Raw genomic sequence first — 7306 nt, forward strand, 5'->3', positions numbered from 1 at the left:
GGAGACTTGCAGCTGGGGCTCAGGACCTGTGGGGTCCTTCCCTACTTTTGTGCTCTTTTGTTGCCAGCTGAGTAGTTCGGGGGTGGGAGAAGCTGTGTGATACCTGGCGATAGAGCTCTGTGCTATCTCAGCGAGTGTCGTCTGTTTATCACCAAGGGAAAGACCCACCAGAAAACCTATTTCCCACCTCTTTGCTCTTTCCCTCCGACTACAGCTGCTGAATAGCTGGTTTTGGAGATCCTCTTGCCTACCTTGGACTCACAGTGTTAACTTTTGTGATTAGCAGGCTCTTTGTTTTCCTGCCTGACTCATTGTAGAAACTACTGGAAGACCAACTAAGAAGCAAAGCCCTCGCAGTATTGATGGGTCCACTTTCTTTGCTTACTGTGTAAATTGGGCATTTACCTTCAGGTATTTACTTTCAAAGCGCTAGAACTCTTAAGAGAGAGAAGTCTGCTGACATGCTGTCTGAAAGGGCAGGAGCGTGGCTGCTCCTGTGCTCTGTGTGGTCTCATCTCTGCTGTGAGCTGGATGAAGGAAGCAAATGCTTGAGATGCATTCATTGTTCCCAGGTGCAGCAGTGAAAGCTGCATCTCTGCAAACCTTCCTTTGCAGGTGGAGGGTGGGTGTTCCTGCGACAGCTCTGAGCATCTAACCTGTGTGCTGTGTGGAGCAGGTGAGAGAATGTTTCCTGAGCTCACCTGGAAGTTTCTGCCTGTGTTCGGACAGAACAGCTCTGGCTTCTTTCATGCCACTTTTGGATGTGTTGTGAAACTGTCCTCCTTGGACTAGCAGCTTTCCTTTGTGCCTTTGTCAGTGTGTCTGTACCAGGCAGAAAATCCTAAAGTACAGCTCCTTCTGCAGAAGAAGGAAGCACCAAACATCCCCAGGTGATCCCAGTAAAGGAAGGAGGGTGCCAAGACTGTGGAGATGTGACTGCAGCATTGTGCAGAGGGGTGAAATGGGCCTCTTGTAGGCTGGCTACAGCCTCCAGCTGGCCTGCACAGGCAGAGGGATGGTGGCCAAGGGAGCAGTCCTTTGGGCGAAGCAGTGCCTGTTGTGAGACCTCGACTCCCCCACCCAACCCCCGGCTGTCTAACAGAGGTGGTGGAAGCATCGGCTGGTTAGCACTGCTCAAGAGGGGGACTGACCAGGCTCTGCCTGCTGGACTGAAAGGCAGCGCCACACCATCCCCTCCTGCATCCCCTGCGCAGGGTGATCTGCGGCAGCTGGTCCCCATCTTCCTGCTTCTCACACATGAGGAAGGAATGGCAACACATGCATTGTAAGACCAAGTGACGCACAGCTTTTATTTTACGATGAAAAATTGCTCTTCCCTCGCCCCCTCCCTTTTATTTTTTTTCTTTTCCCAAGGCAAATCTGGTTTTCTGCAACCAGGGAAGAAAAACCAGTAAGCCCGCAGCTGTTTGTATGGGTGAGGGGATGATCACCACCCTGCAGGTTGGGCTGCAGTAGCCAAATGGGCGGCAGAAAGCTGCGTGGCTATTCATCCTGAGGAAAGAGCAGTGTCATGAGGTGATCTGCCTGTGTGAACAGCCTATCGATATCAATCTCCATGCATTCGTCACCTTCCTCTGGGGCTGGCATCTCCAGAGAGCTGCTGGCCCAGCTGTCTGCAAGGGGAGTGAGTGCATCAACAGTTCAGCCAGCTCCTCGGAGACAGGCTGAGTATTCGCACCAGCAGGATGTCAGGTCCCAGCACCATGGGCGGGATGGCCACACTGGGTCTCCAGCCTGGCCTCCTGCTTGGAGCAGGCCTGTCACCAGCTCCAGCTCAGGCTGGCCGTGGCTTTGGCCCACCGTGTCTTGGGAAAGAACTCTGGAACCCGGGGACTGTAGGAGCCACAACTGAAGAGTGCAGTCCTAGGGGAAAAGGTCCTACTCTGTTTGGCTGGGCCACCTAAGAGCTTCAAGAGAAAACCTAAGGGCAGAGCTGCTGCAAATGGTGACCCAGAGACATCCAAGCTGCTTCTCTAATAGCTGGGGGCAAGGGCAGAAGAAACAGGATAGGGTGACAAAACCTGCAAGGGCAAAGCCTTTGTTTCTGGGGGTCAAGCTATGGGGACCTGCAGGTCGCTGGCGGGATGAGACCTGGGGAATAGGGGGCTGGGTAAACCTTGCTGGAGCTCACCCTCTGGCTGTGGAGCAGCTGTCCCCCCAGGGGTTGCAGGGCTTGGCTGTGCCAGCTCTGGGACTTCATCCTCTCCTGCTGGCGGGTGCATCAGCTCTGGCATGTCAAAGTTGATATACGAGGGTCGCTTGCGGCGCCGTTGTACTGGAGAGGTACAAGAAGAGCCCGATGCTGACAACCCCTTCCCTGCCAGGGCTTTGCTCATGGGCTGCAGCAGCCCTGGGAGGAGGGGAACAGTGCCTTTGAGCTGAGGCCGCCTGGTAGGATAAAGGCCAGGGATACACGGCCACATCCCAGAGACAGAACAGCAGCTGGAGGGAAGAGCCAGGGCGAGCCTTCCTGGGAATCACAGTGCCCAGCTGAAAACTCACTAATGGCAAAGCCCCCATTGTCACCTGACCCGCGGGGAGGCTGCCAGGTCTGGGAGAAGCAGAAGGGCTGGGGACCACCCCGTTGTACTGTGGATCCAGCCTCAGACCAGCATCATTCCTGAGACAAGTCAGCTAAGGCACACACACCGTGCCAGCCCAGCCCAGCTTGCGTGGCTCAGCCACCAGCGGTGCTCACCTGGCATGTCTGGGGACATGGCTTCTCTGGAGACATGTTTTGTTTTCTGCCTTGCCTTCCGCTGCTTGGTGGAGGGGCCAGCATCACCTCCAAGGCTGCCCGGCCCCTTGGCGGTGGGACGTGCCCTCTGGAAATCAGGGTGCCGCAACAGGAGCACTTGCACGTTGGCCCTGTGGGACAGACACGGGCTGCGGGACATGGCCAGCTCAGGGTCCGGCTGCGGTGGGACACGGAGCCCTGCGGCACCTCGGTGGGGGGTGCTCCGTGCCCTGGCACAGGAGCCGTGTCCGAGCGCCACAGCACAGTCACGCCTGGGGCTGGCCGGTGCTGGCTGCTCCTGCCCTGTCCGTGCTGGCTCAGCTCCCTGGCTGCACTTGGACGTGGCTGCTGGCTGCTGACTGTGGCTGACGGATGGCTCCAGGCTACTCACTGCCACAGGTGCTGTTTCCCTTTCTGCTGTGAGCCCCCAGCTCTTTGGGCTTCTCCCTTCCCACACTTCTCCGGTTTATCTGCTCTTTTAAACTCCAAACAGCTCTCAACATTACTACAAACTGAGCTCCTCGATTCTCAACAAAATAAAAACCAAATCAGAATGATGTCCAGCCAGAAATCCTCAATACTAATAACTCCCATCCCATGCTCATCCCTTTTTCCCAACCTTGTTCCACCTTTGTGCAACGCAGCCCACCCAGGGCAGACACAGACCTCACAGTGAGCCCGGCAGTCCTAAAGGAGACGCGGTGACTTACTTTGCCTTACTGAGTTTGAAACCATAGGCTAGCATCCAGGCCTTCAGCGCCGCGACACAGCTGAGATCCGCCAGCTCCGGGAAGAGCTCTTTGCTCTTCGACATCTCCTCCTCGTACAGCTCAGCATGGACACGGACGCCTCGCCCGTCCTTGGACCACTGCAGCAGACATGGAGGACAGCGCTGACAAGCGATGTTCCTGGCCTGCCAGTCCCTGCACCTGCTTTCCTTGAGCCCTGGTGTGGGTGGCCCTGTCATTGCGGCTTGGACCCTCTGCTGGCCACTGGTAACCACCCGGATTTAGGGTTTTACACCCGATGTGGCCCCAAGTTCACGGAGGTGAGTCCGGCTGGCTGGTGACTGGGAGCAACGGCGTTGCTGCAGTGGCTGGAACTGCAGGGCTAGGTGGCCACACAAGTCCTGCTGGCCCTCCTGGGGCAATGGCTGCCACCTTGAGCCCCCACCCCCTCACCCACAGTGGCACCACCAGGCCCCAGACAGCAGCTGGGAACACCCTCGAGCATGCCACCAGCGCAGACAATAGCTCTACGAGGAGCTGGCTGGCAATTACTCAGCTGCCATTTCACGCAGCTTAACCAGAAACTCACAGATAACTATTTGGGGTCATTTACTCCAAGTTTCAGAAAGACTTGGGAGTAACATCATGCTTTTTGTTTCTGGGGAGCAGATCCTGCCCCAGGGATATCCACCCTCTGCAGAAAGGAGCTTTTCCCGTTCCTTTCCCCTCCCCAAATTTTGGCACGCATCTGGACCCCCTGTTCTCGCACAGGGGCAAGTGCCGTGCTTGTGGCACCTGGGAACAAGGCCCGTGCTCATCACTGCTCCCACATCCGACACAGCATCGACCTTCACCTCCAGAGCTTTGATGTCTGGGTTCTCCAGGGCTGCAGACAGCTGAGCAAGGATGTGCCCAGGCTCGTGGCCACCATGCTGTCCCTCCGCGGGGCTCCTCACCAGGGCAGGAGGCTCCGGCACCAGGGCTGACATGACAGATGCTCTAGGCTGCTGCTGGGGCTGTGTGCAGGCCAACGTCTCCGTGAGCCTTTGGTTTGGCCCGGCCGCTCACCCCCGTGCGCGGTGCTTGGCCCGGCCGGGCCACAGCGAGCCCCCACTACAGCGACACGGGCACTGGCTGCCTCTCCCTACAGAGCTGCCGGGGTGGGGGTGGGGGTCGTCGTCCCACCACCCCCTCCCCACCCCTCACCCCCAGCCCTGGGTCTGGGCAGCGGGTTTGGAAGGGCTGAGCTCTACCCAGCACAAGACAAAGCAGCGAGCCCGAGGAGCTCTGCTGATACACCTGGGGATGCAGGGAGGGGAAAAGGCCAGCACATGGGGTGCTGGAGATCCCCACCCCACCCTGAGCCGCCAGAAGGCCCCAACCTCCCCAGCACACCTTGCAGCTCTGCCTTGGGCCTCTTCAAGCCACCCGTCAGCACCCAGCCCCTGCCCAAAGCCCTGCCGTTGCTCCCCTGCTGCTGAGGAGACGGTTGGCCCTTAAACGGGCGCCCGCAACCGACTTCAGCGGTGCCACTGCCCAACCGCAACCGCGAGAGGCTGCGGGCATGTTACCCGCCCCGAACGCCTCACCCCTGGGCTCACGCGCGCTGCCTGCCCTTTCCAGCCAGCAAACCTCGGGCAGAGCAGCCCTGCACCCGGCAGGCAGCACGGGCAGGGCTGGCACAGGCCACCGAAAGCCGCAAAAGCCACACACGAGGGGTTTAAGGATGAGCAGTGTCACTTCGAGGTGTGAATCTTGCATCGATGTATGGACATATCTCAAATCAGAAAGAAGTATGCATTGTTGCAGGAAGTATTGACTTAAAAAAAGACACTTAATAGAAATAAAAGCTTAATATGGTCTTGGTGTATTAACAAGGGCATAATACCGGGAGGCAGGAAAGAAGTGATGTGTGAAAGGAGTAAGAGTTGCAAAACCAATCTGAGTGATAGTGGGCATCTGACATTGAATTAAGATTGGTTTAATCCAGATTTTTTGCAATTTATGCCTGCAGGGAAATTCTGATTCCGTGATAAATAAGGCTGGAAAAAGAGGGTTGGATAGGCTCATTTTCCAGTTGGCCTGGTCCATATAGGAGTTTTAGGAAAAATGACAATACTGTTTACGAAGAAACTGAAATAATCAAATATATTTCAAAAGGTAATATCTTGCACTACTTACCAGCAGAGAAAACTTAATGGAAATGACAAATCATGTTTCTTAAGTTTAATGGTATTTTTACAAGTACCTTCAGAAAAAACATCCATATATCTCCTAGGAGACTGTTTCTTCAGACAGCCGTACAGGTTTTGTTCAGCCTATGAAGCATTCCATAGGAAAATAAATAATTTTTATTATTTTAATAATAAATGTATTTTTATTTATATATATAACAAATAATAAATATATAAAATAATACAAAATATTTCCATAGGAAAATAAGGGTCCTCCCCACCGCTCCCCTTAAGCCTGCTCCAGGCTCAGCTCTGGGGATGGTTTGAAGGCGCCAGTTGGGCAGGAGATTGTAGAAGACCGTTAACCCTCTGTGAAGGCAACGGGTCCCCACATCGGCGCTCCTGCGTGAGAAGGGAGGCCGAGAAAATACGGAAGGCCCAGGGGATGCTCCCTGGCCCCTGGGGATGCAGTCAAGCCGGGCCAATGGGGCTGGCTGTGGTGGTGACAGATGTCCAGGGCTGCTAGGGACACTGCAGCCCTGGGAGGGGTCACCAGGAGGTGGGAGGTCTCCATCCTCAGGGACAGCAGGGCTCCCCGGGATGTGGCTGTGGCCATCCCAGCCTGGCACTGGTGACAGCCCTGCTCCGATGGGAACAAGGGACCCCTGTGGTCCTGATAGAAAGCTTAGAAATAACTAGATTAATAGGATACGGAAAACTTAGAATAATTAAAACTCTCTTTGTTTTACAAAGAGGAGCTTCACGGTATGACTTTGCAAATTAGGCCCGGTCCTGGGGCCCTTTGTACTGATCAGATGGAGCTGGGATGCTCGCGTGCTGACAAGAAGACACCACCTGTGCCTTGAGATAGGAAAACTGGATCTGTCCTGGTTTATGGTTTGGAAGAAACTGGAGACAAGGACCCCCACGACCATCAGCAGGAGACAAGCACAGATGGGAGGAAACTTATGTTAATGACTTCTCAGTAGACTAATTATGCTAACCCAACCTATTCTCAGGCATCTATTGAATATGTATGAATGTATACTTTAAATCACACGTGCTCAGAGATGTCGGGGCAGCAGGTGCTTTTGGAATTGTCCACCCTGATGCCCACTGGTGAATTAAACATACCTGCTTTATAACCTATCCTGAGTTATAAAGTTTAATTCCGCACATCGGTCCCCTCCTCACAAACGCTGCTGCGGGGTTTATGATGACCCACACCAAATCCCACCCCTTAAGCCAGCAGCCTGGAAAATGCCAGGATTTTGTTTGACTTTTGCACCCTGGAGTGTTTAGGAGGGGCTGACTGTGAGCGGAGAGGTGGCCTCTGTCTTTGTGGTACCATGGTGCGAGAAACATGCCCTCGCACAGCTGCTTTCTAAACACCACGGCATTTTATAGCCAGGAGAGAGCGATGAGGCAATGCAGGGGCTGCTGCAGGAGGCGAGGGCTGGCCCCAGCAGCTCCATCTCCTCCGCGCAGCAATAAATGCCCCGGTATTTGTTTAACCACCCAGGTCCAAAGCCACGGCAGCGAGATGCACTGTCCTGCGGGAGAAGTGTGGCTCTGGGCAAACGCAGACCACGATGGTCTTCTCGTGCAGCAAACGCGGCCGGTGCAGCCGCTGCGCTGGTGTGGCT

Source organism: Falco naumanni, chromosome 15 (genome assembly GCF_017639655.2).
Source record: "Falco naumanni isolate bFalNau1 chromosome 15, bFalNau1.pat, whole genome shotgun sequence".
NCBI classification, from domain to species: domain Eukaryota; kingdom Metazoa; phylum Chordata; class Aves; order Falconiformes; family Falconidae; genus Falco; species Falco naumanni.